Source organism: Aristolochia californica, unplaced genomic scaffold (genome assembly GCF_029961685.1).
Source record: "Aristolochia californica isolate CCGP_79_NKW_82.1479 unplaced genomic scaffold, dmAriCali1.0.hap1 SCAF_10, whole genome shotgun sequence".
NCBI lineage: Eukaryota > Viridiplantae > Streptophyta > Magnoliopsida > Piperales > Aristolochiaceae > Aristolochia > Aristolochia californica.
The window spans coordinates 15,542,920-15,565,864 of NW_027181771.1; positions in this window are offsets into that span (position 1 = coordinate 15,542,920).

Below are 22,945 nucleotides of genomic sequence, written 5' to 3' on the forward strand. Positions count from 1 at the left end.
AAAATTTTCATTTTGTTGTGATCAATTTGCCTTTTATCTCATTTTTTATTTACGAGATGAAGGGAAAGTGAAAGCTCAAGTTTTGATTTCAGAAAAAAGTATACATCTAAAATGGAAATGCACAATGCACAAATGTAGAGAGATAATTCCAAAAAGTATCTATAATTTTTAGGGATTGCAAACTCCTTTTAGTTTTTACATATCAAGTTCTTCAATCGTCGGGAAAAGGGGGAGGCGGGAGATTTTTAACTGAATGTTGACTCCCAATCCATAAGATAGTCCTTAAAAAAATATAGCCCATTACACATGATAAAGCACTTTACAGTCATCTATGATCATTATGTCATTTTTTGTAAATGGGTAAAATAATGGCTTGTTTGACACGGGTAAATATCCCACCGCACGTTCAGTTGGGAATTTAATGTTATTCTCTTTAAAAGGTTTGGATCGATAGGTCATTTGCATCTTTAACATGTTTCAAGCATGCATATCCATTTTTAAAAAAATGTGTAGAAAAATCTCTTTCTCATTAAATTCCGAGCTATTAGGGTTGAACTAGGGGAATTTCCCAAACTTGCATAACAAAAGTTTTGTGTTTATTTGTGGTGTGTGGATAAAATTTCTTAGCTTACATTTTTTATTGCATTAAATTCTTTCCATACATAAACTGTAAAATTTTCATATTTTTGTGATCTATTTGCCTTTCATCTCTTTTTTTTTGTTTACAAGGAGGAGGGAAAGTGAAAACTAAAGTTTTGATTCAAGAAAAAAATATACATCTAAAATAAAAATGCACAATGCACAAATTTAGAGAGAGATAATTCCAAAAAGTGTCTGTAACTTTTAGGGATTGTAAACTCTTTTTAGTTTTTATATATCTGGTTCTGCAATAATCGGGAAAAGTTGGAGGCGTAGGATTTTTAACTGAGTGTTGACTCCCAATCCATAAGTGATTCCTTACAAAAATATAGCCCGTTACGCATGATAAATCACTTTACAATCATCTATGATCGTTAGGTCAGCTTTTTGTAAATGGGCCAAATAATGGCATGTTTGACTCGGGTAAATATCCCACCGCACGTTCACTTAGGAATTTAATGTTATTCTCTTTAAAAAGTTTAGATCCATAGGTCATTTGCATCTTAAGCATGTTTCAAGCATGCATATCCATTTTTTAAAACATGTGTAGAAAAATCTCTTTCTAATAAAATTCCGAGCTCTTAGGGTTGAACTAGTGGAATTTCCCAAACATGGATAACAAAACTTTTGTGTTCATTTGTGGTGTGTGAAAAAAATTTATTTACTTACATTTATTATTGCATTAAATTCTTTCCATACATAAACTCTAAAATTTTCATTTGGTTGTGATCTATTTGCCTTTTATCTCTTTTTTCGTTTACAAAATGAAGGCAAAGTGAAAATTCATGTTTTGATTTAAGAAAAATGTGTACATCTAAAATGGAAATGCACAAATGTAGAGAGAGATAATTCCAAAAAGTGTCCGTAATTTTTAGGGATTGTAAACTCTTTTTAGATTTTATATATCATGTTTTACAATCGTTGGGAAAAGGGTAGGTGGGGGATTTTTAACTCAGTGTTCTATCCCAAACCATAAGTCATTCCTTAGAAAAATATAGCCCGTTACGCATGATAAATCACTTGACAATCATCTATGATCGTTAGGTCAGCTTTTTGTAAATGGGCCAAATAATGGCATGTTTGACTCAAGTAAATATCCCACCGCACGTTCACTTAGGAATTTAATGTTATTCTCTTTAAAAGGTTTGGATCCATAGGTCATTTGCATCTTAAACATGTTTCAAGCATGCATATCCATTTTTTAAAACATGTGTAGCAAAATCTCTTTCTTATAAAATTCCAAGCTATTAGGGTTGAACTAGTGGAATTTCCCAAACTTGGATAACAAAACTTTTGTGATCATTTGTGGTGTGTGAATAAATTTTCTTTACTTACATTTGTTATTGCTTTAAATTCTTTCCATACATAAACTCTAAAATTTTCATTTTTTTGTGATCTATTTGTCTTTTATCTCTTTTTTTATTTACGAGATGAAGGGAAAGTGAAAACTGAAGTTTTTATTTAAGAAAAAAGTATACATCTAAATTGGAATCCCACAATGAACAAATGTAGAGGGAGATAATTCCAAAAAGTGTCTGTAATATTTAAGGATTGTAAACTCTTTTTAGTTTTTATATATCAGGTTCTGCAATAGTCGGGAAAAGGGGGGCTGGCAGGGGATTTTTAACTGAGTGTTGACTCCCAATCCATAAGCCATTCCTTACAAAAATATAGCATGTTACGCATGATAAATCACTTTACAATCATCTATGATCGTTAGGTCAGCTTTACGTAAATGGGTAGAATAATTGCTTGTTTGACTCGGGTAAATATCCCATCGCACGTTCACTTGGGAATTTAATGTTATTCTCTTTAAAAGTTTTGGATCGATAGGTCATTTTCATCTTTAACATTTTTCAAGCATGCATATCCGTTTTTTAAAACATGTGTAGAAAAAGCTCTTTTTTATAAAATTCTGAGCTATAAGGGTTGAACTAGTGGAATTTCCCAAACCTGGATAACAAAACTTTTGTGTCATTTGTGGTGTGTGAATAAATTTTATTTACTTACATTTGTTATTGCTTTAAACTCTTTGCATACATAAACTATGAAATTTTCATTTTGTTGTGATCTATTTGCCTTTAATCTTTTTTTTTGTTTACGAGTTGAAAGGAAAGTGAAAACTCAAGTTTTTATTTAAGAAAAAAGTATACATAAAAAATGTAAATGCATAATGCACAAATGTAGAGAGTGATAATTCCAAAAAGTGTTTGTTCTTTAAAAGAATGTAAACACTTTTTAGTTTTAATATACCAGGTTCTGCAATCGTCAAGAAAAGAGGGACGCGGGGGATTTTTACTTGAGTGTAGACTCCCAATCATAAGTCATTCCATACAAAAATAGAGCCCGTTACGCATGATAAATCACTTTACAATCATCTATGATCGTTAGGTCAACTTTTTGTAAATGGGCAAAATAAGTGCTTGTTTGACTCAGGTAACTATCCCACCACACGTTCACTTTGGAATTTAATGTTATTCTCTTTAAAAGGTTTTGATCCATAGGTCATTTGCATCTTTAAAATGTTTCAAGCATGCATATCCATTTTTTTAAAACATGCGTAGAAAAATCTTTCTTATAACATTCCGAGCTATTAGGGTTAAACTAGTGGAATTTCCATAACTTGGATAAGAAAACTTTTTTTTCATTTGTGGTGTGTGAATAAATTTTCTTTACTTACATTTGTTATTGCTTTAAATTCTTTCGATACATAAACTCTTAAATTTTCATTTTGTTTTGATCAATTTGCGTTCTATCTTCTTTTTTGTTTACGAGATGAAGGGAAAGTGAAAACTCAAGTTTTGATTTTAGAAAAAAGTATACATCTAAAATGGAAATGCACAATGCACAAATGTAGAGAGAGATAATTCCAAAACATATCTGTAATTTCAGTGATTGTAAACTCTTTTTAGTTTTAATATATCAGGTTCTTCAATCGTCGGGAAAAGAGGGACGCGGGAGGTTTTTAACTGAGTCTTCACTCCTAATCCATAAGTCGGTCCTTACAAAAATGTAGCCCGTTACGCATGATAAATCACTTTATAGTCATCTATGATCATTAGGTTAGCTTTTTGTAAATGGGTTAAATAATGGCTTGTTTGACTCGGGTAAATATCCCACCGCAAGTGCACTTGGGAATTTAATATTATTCTCTGTAAAAGGTTTGGATCCGTAGGTCATTTGAATCTTTAACATGTTTCAAGCATGCATATCCATTTTTTAAAACATGTGTAGAAAAATATTTTTCTTATAAATTCCGAGCTATTAGGGTTGAACTAGTGGAATTTCCCAAACCTGGATAACAAACTTTTGTGTTCAATTGTAGTCTGTGCATAAATTTTTTTAACGTACATTTTTTATTCCTTTAAATTCTTTCTATACATAAACTCTAAAATTTTCATTTTGTTCTGATCTATTTGCCTTTTATCTCTTTTTTTGTTTACGAGATGAAGGGAAAGTGAAAAGTCAAGTTTTTATTTAAGAAAAAATATTCATCTAAAATTGAAATGGACAATGCAAAAATGTGGAGAGTGATAATTCCAAAAGTGTCTGTAATTTTTACGGATTTTAAACTCTTTTTTGTTTTTATATATCAGGTTCTACAATAGTCGGGAAAAGGGGAGGCGGGGGATTTTTAACTGAATGTTAACTCCCAATCCATAAGCCATTCCATACAAAAATACAGCCCGTTACTCAAGATAAATCACTTTACAATCATCTATCATAGTTAGGTCAACTTTTTGTAAATGGGCAAAATAATGGCTTGTTTGACTCGGGTAAATATCCCATCGCACGTTCACTTGGGAATTTAATGTTATTCTCTTTAGAAGGTTTGGATCAATAGGTCATCTAAATCCTTAACATGTTTCAAGCGTGCATATCCTTTTTTAAAAACATGTTTAGAAAAATCTCTTTCTTATAAAATTCCGAGCTATTAGGGTTGAACTAGTGGAATTTCCCAAACTTGGATAACAAAACTTTTGTGAAAATTTGTGGTGTGTGAATAAATTTTTTTTACTTACATTGTTATTGATATAAATTCTTTCCATACTTAAAGTCTAAAATTTTCATTTTGTTGTGATCTATTTGCCTTTTATCTCCTTTTTTGTTTACAAGATGAAGGGAAAGTCAAAAATCAAGTTTTGATTTAAGAAAAAAGTATACATATGAAATGGAAATGCACAATGCACAAATGAAGAAGGAGGTAATTCCAAAAAGTGTCTGTAATTTTTAGGGATAAATTCTTTGAAGTTTTTATATATCAGGTTCTGCTATCGTCGGGAAAAGGGGGAGGCGGGGAATTTTTAACTTAGTGTTGAATCCGTATCCATTAGTCATTCCTTAAAAAAATATAGCCCGTTACACATGATAAATCACGTTACAATCATCTATGATCATTAGGTCAGCTTTTAGTAAATGGGCAAAATAATGGCTTATTTGACTCGGGTAAATATCCCACCCCACGTTCACTTGGGAATTTAATGTTATTCTCTTTAAAAGGTTAGGATCCATAGGTCATTTGCATCTTTAACCTGTTTCAAGCATGCATATCTATTTTTTAAAACATGTGTAGAAAATTCTTTTTCTTATAAAATTTTGAGCTATTAGGGTTGAACTAGTGGAATTTCCAAAACCTGGATAACAAAAATTTTGTGTTCATTTGTGGTGTGTAAGTAAATTTTCTTTACTTACATATTTTATTGCTTTAAATTCTTTCCATACATAAACTCTAAAATTTTCATCCTGTTGTGATCTATTTGCCTTTTATCACTTTTTTTGTTTACGAGATGAAGGTAAAGTGAAAACTCAAGTTTTGTAAAAGGGAAAAATAATGGCAGGTTTGACTCGGGTAAATATCCCATCGCACGTTCATTTGAGAATTTAATGTTATTCTCTTTAAAAGGTTCGGATCGATAGGTCATTTGCATCTTTAACATGTTTCATGCATGCATATAAATTTTTTAGCACGTGTCGAAAAATATCTTTTTTATAAAATTTCGAGCTATTAGAGTTGAACTAGTGGAATTTCCCAAACTTGGATAACAAAACTTTAGTGTTCATTTGTGGTTTGTGAATAAATTTTCTTTACTTACATTTGTTATTGCTTTAAACTCTAAAATTTTCATTTTGTTGTGATATATTTGCCTTTTATCTCTTTTTTTGTATATGAGATGAAGGTTGAAGAAAAAAGTATACATGTAAAATGGAAATGCACAATGCAAAAATTTAGAGAGACATAATTCCAAAAAGTGTTTGTAATTTTTAGGGATTGTAAACTCTCTTTAGTTTTTATATATCGGGTTCTGCAATCGTTGGGAAAAGGGGGAGGCGGGGGATTTTTAACTGAGTGTTGACGCCCAATCCATATGTCATTCCTTACAAAAATATAGCCCGATATGCTTGATAAATAACTTTACAATCATCTATGATCGTTAGGTCAGTTGTTTGTAAATGTGCAAAATAATGGTTTGTTTGACTCGAGTAAATATCCCACTGCACATTCAGTTGGGAAGTTAATGCTACTCTTTTTAAAAGGTTCGGATCCATAGGTCATTTGCATCTTTAACGTGTTTCAAGCATGCATATCCATTTTTTAAAAGATGTGTAGAAAAATCTCTTTCTTATACAATTCCGAGCTATTAGGGTTGAACTAGTGGAATTTCCCAAACTTGGATAACAAAATTTTTGTGTTCATTTGTGGTGTGTGAATAAATTTTCTTTACTTACATTTGTTATTGTTTTAAATTCTTTCCATGCATAAACTCAAAAAATTTTATTTTGTTGTGATCTATTTGCCTTTTATCTCTTTTTTTGTTTACGAGATGAAGGCAAAGTGAAAACTCATCTTTTGATTTGTTGGAAGATGGGCTCAAGCCCACTAGCTCAAGACAAGAAGCCCAAAGTTCATAGGAGTGGCATATGTGTAAAATTTTGTACTTTTCCTAAAGATGGCATACAAGTGTAAATAGATGTTCCTTTTATATCTTTTATTTTATCAAGTTGTAGCCCTAAGGGCATTGTAAATCTTGAAATAAATGCATTGGCTAAGAGGTAGGGCATTGAAGCACTCTCCTCTCTTTCCACAAATTCGTCCAGCCCTGTTTTTTCTTTTTGACGTAATCCAATTCTCCCTTGATCCAAACTCTATCCTTCAAAGTTCTTCTTCTTCTTCTTCTTCTTCTTCTTGATCAAAAGTTTCTTTCATGAGATCCTAAATTCTACATGGTATCAAAGCAAGGAGTTTAGGATCTCTTCATGGAGTTATTATGAAATCTGTTCAAGAAGTTGTAAAAGGGGTTCAGTCATGAAGAGATAAGTTCATGCTCTTCTTATATACGTTTTTTTTTTGTTTCCTTTTCTTATTGACATACTCCTTTTTACTGTTTTCTTTATTTCTTGAATTTTGAGTCACATCAAGTCAAGATAAATCTTTATATGTTGTAAATATTTTTTTCTATGACTAAATTGATGTTATAATCTGGACTCCTGGTAAATCAATTACAAGAGTGATCAAGATCATTTTCTGTTTGCATCTTATTAAGATTTATGGGTGAAATTCAATTACCTTTATGTAATTTAGATCCATCTCATTTGAAGTAGAATTCCAGCACATGTTGTTGTATCTTCTCCTACTTAAGGTTGCTCATGGGTTTGTATTATGTTGTTGGATGCCCATTATACTTTTGATGAAATTCAAGCAGTCATTTACCCATTGTAGTTCCGTTTTTTTTTTTAACTTCAACAATTGAATTTCTTTTACGTTGAAGTCTCCCATGAGCTGAAGATAAATCTCTTCCAAGTGTCTTGGTTTTTCGTTAAATCTTTTCTAAATTTTTGTCTATTGCTCATTTGTGTTGGAGTTTGGATTAAGGCCTAATCGGTTGCATCTAGTTTCTTCTCTTTGTTCTTATGAATACAAGAGAAGTTGAGTGAAGGCTGGACGTTATTATCACTTTCTAAGGGCACAAATTTATTGATAATTTGGCGCTTGCCCTTGTGAAAGAAATTGGTTCTTGTTCTCTTTTGTTGGTGATTGATTTGGTCTACGGGTTCTTCAATTTCATTGAGTAATTGTTCTTTGAAGAAGGCCTTTTCCCTTGACGTCCATATTTTACTTGCCTCAGCATGGAGATTGGATACAATAGTAATAAGAGTGATACACTCTGTAGGTCTCTCCAATTACATGAGCTGTTCACAGTCGGTTCGGATGGTTCTTGTTACTCGTGACCTCTTGAGCCATGTTGTTAACTTTCCCCCTTCGATTGATGAAGAAGATGCGTCCTACTACAAGTGGGTTAAGGATGATAGCATGATGAGAAGTTGGCTCATTAATAGCATGGAAGAGCAAGTCACCAACAATGTGGTCCACTTGGAAACCGCCAAGAACATATGTGACACTTGTGCAAAGCTTTACTCAAGCATTGCTTCATTACAAAAAATATATGATGTCTTACAAAGTATGCTGCATACGAAACATGGAGATAATATTCATGAATTTTTGGCACGGTTTCGAGGTTTCTTCAAAAATGGAAACTAGCTCAACCATATTCCACTGATATTGCTATTCAAGAACGACAAAGAGAAGCTTTGGTAGCAGCCATTTTCTTATCGAATATTAAACCATACCTTGAGGTGGCCAAAACTCAGCTTCTAAGTTCATCTGCTCTTCCATCCTTCGATGATATTAGTGCTACATTACTTCGGATACCAGATCCATCCCCTCCTTCTCCTATTGATGCTCCATCGGCGATATTCTCTGGCAATCGGGGAACATCTTCCTCATCCCGAGGACGGGGCAGATATATGAGAGGGGGTCGAACTATGAGAGGTGGTAGAACGGGTATGAATTCTTTCCGTATTGAGCCTCAACTTTGCACTTATTATGGCCATCAGAACCACCTTGTGGCATCATGCTGGAAACTTCATGGCAAGCCTGATTGGGCCATAGCTAACCCACTCTCAGTTAACGTTGAGAAAAATGAAGATAAGGCTGAATCATCATCCGGAAATGTGACTCTTACGGATGAGGATTATGCTGCATTTTAGAAAATGAAGTCCTTCATGGAATCATAAATTCCCTCGTCATCTACTGCTGCCACTACTATTGCCTCAAGTATGCTTTCTTCCTTTTCTTCCTCTTCCTCTTGGATCATCAACTCCAGGGCCTCAGAACATCTATTAGGTAACAAACACTTGTTGCAGTCCTTATCTCCTTGTTATCATCATAAATTTGTTACTATTGCTGATGGTACCAGAACCAAGGTCCACGGCAAAGGTTCCTCCTCTCTTACTTCATTTATTCCCCTTCAAGAAGTTTTGTTTGTTCCTCAATATCTTTTAAATTTTTTCTCAATTAGTCAATTAACCAAACAATTAGATTGTTCTATCACCTTCTCACCGTCTTCTTGTGTCTTTCAGAATCTCATTACGAAGCAGGTGATTGGTGGTGACCATGAAAAGGGGGCTTTGCACTACTTCACTCTTCCACCATTAGTTGCATTATCGTCCACTACATCAGAGGCCCAAGTTTGGCACAAACGACTTGGTCATCCGTCTACCCCTTCACTTCGTTCTTTGGTTCCATGTTTAAAAGGACTTTTTAATTTCAGTTGTGAGGTTTGTCAATTAAGTAAACATGTCAGGAGTACATATTCTCTTTGTCTTACAACTACGAGTACTGCTTTGTTTGAGTTAATACATTCTGATGTATGGGGCCCTTTATGTGTCTCAAATATTTCCCAAGTTAAATATTTTGTCATTTTTGTTGATGATTATACTCGAGTGACTTGGTTATATCTATTTAAAGAGCGTTCTGAAATTCTTCCTTTTTTAAAAAATTTTCATGCTATGGTCTTGACACAATTTGGGAAGAAAATTCAAACCCATAGATCTGATAATGCTAAGGAATACATGTCTCATGACTTCAAATCATTTTGTGAGAGTAATGGGATTATTCATCAAACAACATGTGTCTAAACTCCACAACAAAATGGTGTTGCTAAAAGGAAGAATCGTCATCATCTTGAAGTTGCTCGAGGCCTCCTCTACTCCATGAAGGTACCCTTTTTCTATTGGCCTCATGCTATACTTACAACATGCTTTCTCATTAATAGGTTACCTTCATCAACCTTTCATCATAAACCTCCTTACTTTGTGTTATTTAATGGTGAAGATCCTTTTTCTCTTCCTTTGAAAGTGTTTGGATGTACGTGTTTTGTCCATATTACATCCCCACATAAAAATGAACTTGATCCTCGGTCTATGAAGTGCATTTTTTTGGGATACTCTCACACCCAAAAAGGTTATGTCTATTACAATCCTACCGTCCGGAGGATGTTTATCTCTAGGGATTTTACTTTCTTTGTGGACACTCCCTTCTACTCCTCCCATGATGCTCCTCCAGGATGGACTAGTCCTTCTACTACTTCTTGTCCGCTTGTGCCATTCAATCCTGAAGTGGATCCATCCCCTGATGCACCGACCGTACCTTCACCTGTGGAGTTGTCGAATCCACCCGAGGTAAGTCCTTCTCTTCCTATGTATGGGTCTGAATTTGATTCTCGACCTATTGATTTAAGGAAAGAATGTCGCTCCTGTACTACTTCGCATCCTATCTCTAATTTTATGTCTCACCATCGCATGTCTTCTGAGTGTTTTCTGTTTCTTACGTCACTTTCTTTTACTTCCATTCTGTAGTCATATCAGAAGGCCCTATGACATCCAGGATGAAAGGCAGCTATGGATGAAGAAATGCACACCTTATACGAAAACTAAACATGGTACTTAACATCACTCCCGGAAGGTAAAAGACCGGTTGGTTGTCGATGGGTTTTTTCGGAGAAACATAATCCAGATGGATCGGTTGCTCGTCTTAAAGCTTGACTGACTACTAAGGGCTATACGCAGTGCTATGGGATAGATTATGAGGAGACCTTCTCTCCTGTTGCAAAATTGAATTCGGTACACATCATCTTATCTATTACTGCTAACTCCTCATGGCCCGTCTATCAATTGGATGTTAAAAATGCTTTTTTAAATGGTGATATAAGTGAGGAAATTTATATGGTTCAACCACCTGGTTATGTTGTTGAGGGGGTGTTAGTATGCCGGTTAAAAAGGTCTTTGTATGGCCTTAAGCAGTCCCCCCGGCATGGTTTTGATAAATTTAGTCAAACACTCCTACGATTTGGTTTTCACCGGTGCTCAGTTGATCATTTTGTATATTATAAAGATACTGTCAAAGGGAAAATATTATTGTCCGTATACGGGGATCATATTTTTATCTTAACCGGTGATGATGCTTTGAGCATACAAGAGGTGAAGCAGATGATATGTCAGGAATTCAAGACTAAAGACCTTGGTATGTTTAAATATTTTTTAGGTATAGAAGTTCTTCAATCCAAACATGGGATAATATTGAATCAAAGGAAATATGCATTGGATCTCTTTGAAGAAACAGGAATGAAGGGTTGTAGACCAGTTGACACACCTATGGATACAAATATAAAATTATGTGTCACATATGAAGAAGATATTGATATTGGCAAATATCAAATACTCGTGGGAAAACTGATTTATCTCACGGTAACTAGGCCAGACATATCATATGTTGTAAGTGCGGTGAGTCCATTCATGCACAAACCACAAATTACCCATTGGCAGGCTTTAGAGACATTATTATGTTATCTAAAAGGAGCTCTAGGAAGAGGAATGCAGTATGAAAAACATGGGCACTTCAACAAAGAAGGCTTCTCAGATGCAGATTGGGCTGGATCTCCTGATGATAGAAAATCTACATCAGGATATTGTACTCTGGTTGGGGGATACTTGGTTACATGGAAAAGTAAGAAGCAAAATGTGGTTGCAAGATCTAGCGCTAAAGCAGAATTCAGAGCTATGGCCCATACCGTTAGTGAAATTTTATGGATTAGGACCCTTCTTACCGAACTAGGTTTTTAAAAAAAGGGGTCCATGAATCTGCATTGTGATAATCAAGCAGTCATTCATATCACTTTAAATCCAGTTTTTCATGAAAGAACTAAACATATTGAGGTGGATTGTCATTTTATACGGGAGAAGTTTCAAGCAAGAATAATCTCTCTCAAACATATGTCATCTCAAGAGAAAGTAGCTGATATTCTCGCTAAACCCGTTACATCTAAAATCCTATCATTTATATGTGGCAAGATGAGTATTTATGATGTCTTTTGTCCTCCAGCTTTAGGGGGAGTGTTGGAAGATGACTTCAAGCCCACGAGCTCAAGACAAGAAGCCCACACGTCAAAGGAATGGCATATATGTAAAATATGGTACTTTCCGCAAAGATGGCATAGAAGTGTAAATATGTGTTCCTTTTATGTCTTTTGTTTTATCAAGTTGTAGCCGTAAGGGCATTGTAAAACTAGAAATAAAGGCATTGGGTAAGAGATAGGGCATTGAAGCACTCTCCTCTCTTTCCACAAATTCGTCCAGCCCTCAATTTTCTTTTTGACGTAACCCTCTTCTCCCTCAATCCAAACTCTATCCTTCCAAGCTCTTCTTCTTCTCTTCTCCTTCTCTCTTCTTCTTCTTCTTTTTTCTTGTTTAGCTAAAGTTCCTTTCATGAGATCCTAAATTCTACATGGTACCAGAGCAAGGAGTTTAGGATCTCTTCATGGAGTTATTATGAAATTTGTTCAAGAAGTTGTAAAAGGGGTTCAATCATGAAGAGATAAGTTCATGCTCTTCTTATTTACGTTTCTTTTTGTTTCCTTTTCTTATTTACATACTCCTTATTACTGTTTTTCTTTATTTTTTGAATTTTGAGTCACATCAAGTCAAGATAAATCTTTATATGTTGTAAAGATTTATTTCTATGACTAAATTGATGTTATAATCTTGACTCTTGGTAAATCATTTACAAGAGTGATCAAGATCATTTGTTGTTTGCATCTTATTAAGATAGATAGGTGAAATTCAATTACCTATATGTAATTTGGATCCATCTCATTTGAGGTAGAATTCCAACACATGTTGTTGTATCTTCTCCTACTTAAGGTTGCTCATGGGTTTTTGTTATGTTGTTGGATGCCCATTACATGTTTGATGAAATTTCAGCAGTCATTTACCCTTTGTAGTTCCGTTTTTTTTAACTTCAACGATTGAATTTTTTTTACGTTGAAGTCTCCCATGAGCTGAAGATAAATCTCTTCCAAGTGTCTTGGTTTGTCGTTAAATCTTCTCTAAATTTTTGTCTATTGCTCGTTTGAGTTAGAGTTTGGATTAAGGCCTAATCGGTTGCATCTAGTTTCTTCTCTTTGTTCTTATGAATACTAGAGAAGTTGAGTGAAGGCTGGATATTATTATAACTTTCTAAAGGCACAAATTTGTTGATAATTTGGTGCTTGCCCTTGTGAAAGAGATTGGTTCTTGTTCTCTTTTGTTAGTGATTGATTTGGACTACGGGTTCTTCAAATTACATTGAGTAATTGTTCTTTACAGAAGGCCTTTTCCTTTGACCTCCATATTTTACTTGCTTCATCATGGAGATTGGATACAATAGTAATAAGAGTGATGTACTCCGTATTACTACAACTCCACTTAGAGGTCTTTCCAATTACATCAGCTGGTCACAATCGGTTTGGATGGTTCTTACTACTCGTGCCCTCTTGAGCCACGTTGTTAATTTTCCTCCTTTGATTGATGAAGAAGATGCATCCTACTACTAGTGGGTTAAAGATGATAACATGGAGATAAGTTGGCTCATTAATAGCATGGAAAAGCAGGTCGCCAACAATGTGGTCCACTTGGAAACCGCCAAGAACATATGGGACACTTGTGCCAAGCTTTACTCAAGCATTGCTTCATTAAAAAAAATATATGATGTCTTACAAAACATGTTGCATACAAAACATGGAGATAATATTCATGAATTTTTGGCATGGTTTCGAGGTCTTCTTCAAAAATGGAAACTAGCTCAACCATATTCCACTGATATTGCCATTCAAGAACGACAAAGAGAAGCTTTGGCAGCAGCCATTTGCTCATCGAATATTAAACCATACTTTGAGGTGGGCAAAACTCAGCTTCTAAGTTCTTCTACTCTTCCATCCTTCGATGATATTAGTGCTACATTACTTCGGATACCAGATCCATCCCCTCCTTCTCCTATTGATGCTCCATCGGCGATGTTCTCTGGCAATCAGGGAACATCTTCCTCATTCCGAGGACGGGGCAGAGATAAGAGTGGGGTCGAACTATGAGAAGTGGTAGAATGGGTCAGAATTGTTTCTGTACTGAGCCTCAACTTTGCACTTATTGTGGCCGTCAGAACCACCTTGTGGCATCATGCTGGAAACTTCATGGCAAGCCTGATTGGGCTATAGCTAACCCACTCTTATTTAATGTTGAGAAAAATGAAGATAAGGCTGAATCATCTTCAGAAATGTGACTCTTACGGCTGAGGACTATGCTGCATTTCAGAAAATGAAGTCCTTCATGGAATCATCTATTCCCTCATCATCTACTGCTGCCACTAATATTGCCTCAGGTATGCTTTCTTCCTCTTCTTCCCCTTCCTCTTGGATCATCGACTCTAGAGCCTCCGAACATCAATCAGGTAGCAAACACTTGTTGCTGTCCTTATTTCCTTGTTATCCTCATAAATTTGTTACTATTGCTGATGGTACCCAAAACAAGGTCCTTGGAAAAGGTTCCTCCTCTCTTATTTCATCTATTCCCCTTCAAGATGTTTTTTTTTCCTCAATTTCCTTTAAATTTTCTCTCGGTTAGTCAATTGACCAAACAATTAAATTGCTCTATCACCTTCTCACCGTCTTCTTGTGTCTTTCAGGATCTCACTATGAAGCGGGTGATTGGTGGCGACCATGAAAAGGGGGGTTTGAACTACTTCACTCTTCCACCTTAGCTGCATTATCATCCACTACGTCTGAGGCCCAACTTTGGCACAACCGACTTGGTCAGCCATCTACCGGTTCACTTCGTTCTTTGTTTCCATCTTTAAAAAGACTTTCTAATTTCAGTTGTGAGGTTTGTCAATTAAGTAAACATGTCAGAAGTACATATTCTCCTCGTCTTACAACTACAAGTACTGGTTTGCTTGAGCTAATACATTCTGATTTATGGGGCCCTTTTTGTGTCTCAAATATTTCCCAAGTTAAATATTTTGTCATTTTTGTTGATAATTTTACTCGAGTGACTTGGTTATATCTATTTAAAGAGCGTTCCAAAATTCTTCCTTTGTTTAAAAATTTTCGTGCTATGGTCTTGACACAATTTTGGAAGAAAATTCAAACCCTTAGATCTGATAATGCTAAGGAATACATGTCTCATGACTTCAAATCATTTTGGGAGAGTAATGGGCTTATTCATCAAACATCATGTGTTTATGCTCTACAAAAAAATGGTATTGCTAAAAGGAAGAATCGTCATCTTCTTGAAGTCGCTCGGGGCCTCCTCTACTCCCTGAAGGTACCCTTTTTCTACTGGCCTCATGCTATACTTACAACATGTTTTCTCATTAGTAGGTTACCTTCATCAGTCCTTCATCATAAAACACCTTACTCTGTGTTATTTAATGGTGAAGATCATTTTTCTCTTCCTTTGAATGTGTTTGGATCTACATGTTTTGTTTATGTTACATCCCAACATAAAAATAAACAAGATCCTCGGTCTATGAAGTGCATTTTTTTGGGATACTCTCGCACCCAGAAAGGTTATGTCTGTTACAATCCTACGCTTAGGAGGATGTTTATCTCTAGGGATGTTACTTTATTTTGAGGACACTCCATTCTACTCCTCCCATTATGCTCCTCCTGGATGGACTTGTCCTTCTACTAGTCCTTGTCCGCTTGTGCCATTCAATCTTGAAGTGGATCCATCCCCTGATGCACCGGCCGTACCTTCACCTGTGGAGTTGTCGAATCCACCCGAGGTAAGTCCTTCTCCTCCTATGTATGGGCCTGAATTTTATACATGACCTATTGCTTTAAGAAAAAAAGTCACTCCTGTACTACTTTGCATCCTATCTCAAATTTTATGTCTCACCATCGCTTGTCTTTTGAGTATTTTCAGTTTCTTGCGTCACTTTCTTTTACTTCCATTATCCAGTCGTATTAGAAGGCCTTGTGACATCCAGGATGGAAGGCGGCTATGGATGAATAAATGCACGCCTTATATGAAAACCAAACCTGGTACTTAACATCACTCCCGGAAGGTAAAAGACCGGTTGGTTGTCGATGGGTTTTTTTGGTGAAACATAATCCAGATGGATTGGTTGTTTGTCTTAAAGCTCGACTGACTACTAAGGGCTATACATAGTGCTATGGAATAGATTATGAGGAGACCTTCTCTCCTGTTGCAAAATTGAATTCGGTACGCATCATCTTATCTATTGCTACTAACTCCTCATGGCCCGTCTATCAGTTGGATGTTAAAAATGTTTTTTTAAATGGTGATATCAGTGAAGAAATTTATATGGTTCAACCACCTGGTTATGTTGTTGAGGGGGAGTCAGTATGCCGGTTAAAAAAGTCTTCATATGGGCTTAAGCAGTCCCCTCAGGCTTTGTTTGATAATTTTTGTCAAATACTCCTACGGTTTGGTTTTCATCGGTGCTCAGTTGATCATTCCGTATATTATAAAGATACGGTCAAAGGGAAAATATTATTAGCCGTATACATGGATGATATTATTATCTTAACCTATGATGATTCTTTGAGCATACAAGAGGTGAAGCAGATGATATGTCAGGAATTCTAGACTAAAGACCTTGGTATGCTTAAATATGTTTTAGGTCTAGAAGTTCTTCAATCCAAACCTGGGATAATATTGAATCAAAGGAAATATGTCTTGGATCTCTTTGAAGAAATACGAATGAAGGGTTGTAGACCAGTTGACACACCTATGGATACAAATGTAAAATTATGTATCAAAAATGAAGAAGATATTGATTTTAGAAAATATCAAATACTCGTGGGAAAACTGATTTATCTCATGGTAACTAGGCCAGACATATCATATGTTGTAAGTGTGGTGAGTCAATTCATGCACAAACCACAAATTACCCACTGGCAGGCTTTAGAGAGAATATTATGTTATCTAAAAGGAGCTCCTGGAAGAGGATTGTAGTATAAAAAACATGGGCACTTCAACATAGAAGGTTTCTCAGATGTAGATTGGGTTGTATCTCCTGATAATAGAAAATCTACATCAGGATATTGTACTCTGGTTGGGGAAAACTTGGTTACATGAAATAGTAAGAAGGAAAATGTGGTTGCAAGATCTAGCACCGAAGCAGAATACAAAGCTATGGCCCTTACCGTTAGTGAACTTTTATGGATTAGGACCCTTCTTACCGAACTAGGTTTTTATAAAAAGGGGTCCATGAATTTGCATTGTGACAATCAAGCAGCCATTCATATCACTTCAAATCTAGTTTTTCATGAAAGAACTAAACATATTGAGGTGGATTGTCATTTTATACGGGAGAAGTTTCAAGCAGGAATAATCTCTGTCAAACATGTGTCATCTCAAGAGAAAGTAGTTGATATTCTCACTAAACCCGTTACATCTAAAATCCTATCGTTTATATCTGGCAAGCTGAATATTTATGATGTTATTTCTCTTCTAGCTTGAGGGTGAGTGTTTGAAGATGGGATCAAGCCCACGAGGTCAAGACAAGAAGTCCACACATAAAAGGAGTTGCATATGTGTAAAATATTGTACTTTCCATAAAAATGGCGTAGAAGTGTAAATATGTGTTCCTTTTATGTCTTTTGTTTTATCAAGTTGTAGCCCTAAGGGCATTGTAAAACTAGAAATAAAGCTATTGGCTAAGAGATTGGGCATTGAAGCACTCTCCTCTCTTTTCAAAAATTCGTCCAGGCCTCATTTTTCTTTTTGACGTAACCCTCTTCTCCCTTAATCCAAACTCTATCCTTCCAAGTTCTTCTTCTTCTCTTCTTCTTCTCTCTTCTTCTTCTTCTTCTTTCTTGTTTATCTAAAGTTCCTTTCATGCGATCCTAAATTATACAAGGTATCATAGCAAGGAGTTTACGATCTCTTCATGGAGTTATTATGAAATCTGTTCAAGAAGTTGTAAAAGGGGTTCAGTCGTGAAGAGATAAGTTCATGCTCTTCTTATTTACTTTTTTTTGTTTCCATTTCTTATTTACATACTCATTTCTATTTTTCTTTACTTCTTGAATTTTGAGTCACATCAAGTCAAGATAAATCTTTATATGTTGTAAAGATTTATTTCTATGGCTAAATTGATGTTATAATCTTGACTCCTGGTAAATCAATTACAAGAGTGATCAAGATGATTTGTTGTTTGCATCTTATTAAGATTGATGGGTGAAATTCAATTACCTTTATGTAATTTCAATCCATCTCATTTGAGGTAGAATTCCAACACATGTTGTTGTATCTTCTCCTACTTAAGGTTGCTCATGGGTTTGTGTTATGTTGTTGGATGCCCATTATATGTTTGATGAAATTCTAGCAGTCATTTACCCTTTGTAGTTCCATTTTATTTTTAACTTCAACAATTGAATTTTTATTACGTTGAAGTCTCCCATGAGCTGAAGATAAATCTCTTCCAAGTGTCTTGGTTTGTCATTAAATCTTCTCTAAATTTTTTTCTACTGCTCGTTTGTGTTGGAGTTTGGATTAAGGTCTAATCGATTGCATCTACTTTCTTCTCTTTGTTCTTATGAATACAAGAGAAGTTGAGTGATGGCTGGATGTTATTATCACTTTCTTAAGGCACAAATTTGTTGATAATTTGGTGCTTGCCCTTGTGAAAGAAATTGGTTCTTGTTCTCATTTGTTAGTGATTGATTTGGTCTACGGCTTCTTCAAATTACATTGAGTAATTGTTCTTTGAAGAAGGCCTTTTCGCTTGACCTCCATATTTTATTTGCCTCATCATGGAGATTGGATACAATAGTAATAAGAATGATATACTCCGTATTACTACAACTCCACTTAGAGGTTTCTCCAATTAAATGAGTTGGGCGCAATCGGTTCGGAGGGTTCTTATTACACGTGACCTCTTGAGCCACGTTGTTAACTTTCCTCCTTCGATTGAAGAAGAAGATGCGTCCTACCACAACTGGGTTAAAGATGATAACATGGTGATAAGTTGGCTCATTAATAGCATGGAAGAGCAGGTGGCCAACAATGTGGTCCACATGGAAACTGCCAACAACATATAGGACACTTGTACAAGGCTTTACTCAAGCATTGCTTCATTACAAAAAATATATGATGTCTTACAAAATATGCTGCATACGAAACATGAAGATAATATTCATGAATTTTTGGCATGGTTTCGAGGGCTTCTTCAAGAATGGAAACTAGCTCAGCCATGTTCCACTGATATTGCCATTCAAGAACGACAAAGAGAAGCTTTGGCAGCAGCCATTTGCTTATCAAATATTAAACCATACCCTGAGGTGGCCAAAACTCAGCTTCTAAGTTCTTCTACTCTTCCATCCTTCGATGATATTAGTGCTACATTACTTCGAATACTGGATCCATCCCCTCCTTCTCCTATTGATGATCCATCGGTGATGTTCTCTGGCAATCGGGGATCATCTTCCTCATCCCGAGGACGAGGCAGAAATATGAGAGGAGGTCGAACTATGAGAAGTGGTAGAACGGGTCAGAATTGTTTCCGTACTGAGCCTCAACTTTGCACTTATTGTGGCCGTTAGAACCACCTTGTGGCATCATGCTGGAAACTTCATGGCAAGCCTGATTGGGCCATAGCTAACCCACTCTCAAATAACGTTGAGAAAAATGACTATAAGGCTGAATCATCATCCGAAATTGTGACACTTACGGTTGAGGACTATGCTGTATTTCAGAAAATGAAGTCCTTCATGGAATCATCTATTCCCTCATCATCTACTGTTGTGACTACTATTGCCTCAGGTATGCTTTCTTCCTCTTCTTGCTCTTCTTCTTGGATCATCGACTCCGGGGCCTCCGAACATCTATCAAGTAACAAACACTTGTTGCAGTCCTTATCTCCTTGTTATCCTCATAAATTTGTTACTATTGCTGATGGTACCCATACCAAGGTCCTTGGCAAAGGTTCCTCCTCTCTTACTTCATCTATTCCCCTTCAAGATGTTTTGTTTGTTCCTCAATTTCCTTTAAATTTTCTCTCAGTTAGTCAATTGACTAAACAATTAAATTGCTCTATCACCTTCTCACCGTCTTCTTGTGTCTTTCAGGATTTCACTACGAAGCAGGTGATTGGTGGCGACCATGAAAAGGGGGGTTTGTACTACTTCACTCTTCCACCATTCGCTGCATTATCGTCCACTAAATCTGAGGCCCAACTTTGGCACAACCGACTTGGTCATCCGTCTGTCCCTTCACTTCGTTCTTTGGTTCCCTCTTTAATAGGACTTTCTAATTCAGTTGTGAGGTTTGTCAATTAAGTAAACATGTCAGGAGTACATATTCTCCTCGTCTTACAACTACAAGTACTGCTTTGTTTGAGCTAATACATTTTGATTTATGGGGCCCTTTATGTGTCTCAAATATTTCCCAAGTTAAATATTTTGTCATTTTTGTTGATGATTTTACTCAAGTGACTTGGTTATATCTATTTAAAGAGCATTCCAAAATTCTTCCTTTGTTTAAAAAATTTCATGCTATGGTCTTGACACAATTTGGGAAGAAAATTCAAACCCTTAGATCTGAAAATGCTAAGGAATACATGTCTCATGACTTCAAATCATTTTGTGAGAGCAATGGGCTTATTCATCAAACATCATGTGTCTATACTCCACAACAAAATGGTGTTGCTGAAAGGAAGAATCGTCACCTTCTTGAAGTTTCTCGAGGCCTCCTCTACTCCATGAAGGTACTCTATTTCTATTGGCCTCATGCTATACTTACAACATGATTTCTCATTGATAGGTTACCTTCATGAGTCCTTCATCATAAAACTCCATTCTCTTTGTTATTTAATGGTGAAGATCCTTTTTCTCTTCCTTTGATAGTATTTAGATTTACGTGTTTTGTTCATGTTACATCCCCACATAAAAATAAACTTGATCCTCGGTCTATGAAGTGCATTTTTTTCGGGTACTCTCGCACCAAGAAAGGTTATGTGTGCTACAATCCTTCCCTTCGGAGGATGTTTATCTCTAGGGATGTGACTTTCTTTGAGGACACTCCCTTCTACTCATCCCATGATGCTCCTCTAGGATGGACTTGCCCTTCTACTATTCCTTGTCTGCTTGTGCCATTCAATCTTGAAGTTGATCCATCCCTGATGCACCAGCCGTACCCTCACCTGTGGAGTTGTCGTATCCACCCGAGGCAAGTCCTTCTCCTCCTTTGTATGGGCCTGAATTTGATACTTGACCTATTGCTTGAAGAAAAGAACGTCGCTCCTGTACTACTTCGCATCCTATCTCAAATTTTATGTCTCACCATCGCTTGTCTTCCTAGTGTTTTTCAGTTTCTTGCGTCCCTTTCTTTTACTTCCATTCCACAGTCGTATCAGGAGGCCTTGAGACATCCAGGATGGAATGCGGCTATGGATGAAGAAATGCACGCCTTATACGAAAACCAAACCTGGTACTTAACATCACTCCCGAAAGGTAAAAGACCTGTTGGTTGTCAATTGGTTTTTTCGGTGAAACATAATTCGGATGGATCGGTTGCTCATCTTAAAGCTCGACTGGTTGCTAAAGGCTATACACAGTGCTATGGAATAGATTATGAGGAGACCTTCTCTCCTGTTGCAAAATTGAATTCGGTACACATCATCTTATTTATTACTGCTAACTCCTCATGGCCCGTCTATCAGTTGTTTGTTAAAAATATTTTTTCAAATGGTGATATCAGTGAGGAAATTTATATGGTTCAACCACCTGGTTATGTGGTTGAGGGGGAGTTAGTATGCTGGTTTAAAAAGTCTTTATATGGACTTAAGCAGTCCCCTCGGGCTTGGTTTGAAATTTAGTCAAACACTCCTACGGTTTGGTTTTCATCGGTGCTCAATTGATCATTCCGTATATTATAAAGATATGGTCAAAGGGAAAATATTATTGGCCGTATATGTGGATGATATTATTATCTTAACCGGTGATGATGCTTTGAGCATACCAAAGGTGAAGCAGATGATATGTTAGGAATTCAAGACTATAGACCTTGGTATGCTTAAATATTTTTTGGGTGTAGAAGTTCTTCAATCCAAACATGGGATAATATTGAATCAAAGAGAATATGTCTTGGATCTCTTTGAAGAAACAGGAATGAAGGGTTGTAAACCAGTTGACACACCTATGTATACAAATGTAAAATTATGTGCCACAATTGAAGAAGATATTGATTTTGGCAAATATCAAAGACTCGTGGGAAAACTGATTTATCCCACGGTAACTTGGCCAAACATATCATATGTTGTAAGTGTCATGCAGGAATAATCTCTCTCTCAAACATGTGTCATCTCAAGAGCAAGCAACTGATATTCTCACTAAACCGTTACAACTAAAATCCTATCATTTATAAGTGGCAAGCTGAGTATTTATGATATCTTTTCTCCTCCAGCTTGAGGGGGAGTGTTGGAAGATGGGTTGAAGCACACGACCTCAAGACAAGAAGCCCACACGTCAAAGGAGTGGCATATGTGTAAAATATGGTAATTTCCATAAAGATGGCATAGAAGTGTAAATATATGTTCCTTTTATGTCTTTTGTTTTATCAAGTGGTAGCACTATGGGAATTGTAAAACTATTAATAAAGGCATTGGCTAAGAGGTAGGGCATTGAAGCTCTCTCCTCTCTATCCACATATTCATCCAGCCCTCATTTTTCTTTTTGACGCAACCCACTTCTCCCTTAATCCAAACTCTCTCCTTCCACCTTCTTCTTCTTCTCTTCTCATTCTCTCTTCTTCTTCTTCTTCTTTCTTTTTGATCTAAAGTTCCTTTCTTGAGATCCGAAATTCTACATGATTTAAGAAAAAGGTATAGATCTAAAACAGAAATGCACAATGCACAAATGTCGAGAGAGATAATTCCAAAAAGTGTCTATAATTTTTAGGGATTTTAAACTCTTTTTAGTTTTTACATATCAGGTTCTATAATCGTTGAGAAAAGGGGGAGGCGGGGGATTTTTAACTGAGTGTTGACACCCAATCCATAAGCCATTCCTTAAAAAAATATAGCCCATTACGCATGATAAATCACTTACCAATCATTTATGATCGTTAGACCAGTTTTTTTGTAAATGGGCAAAATAATAGCTTGTTTGACTTGGGTAAATATCCCACGACA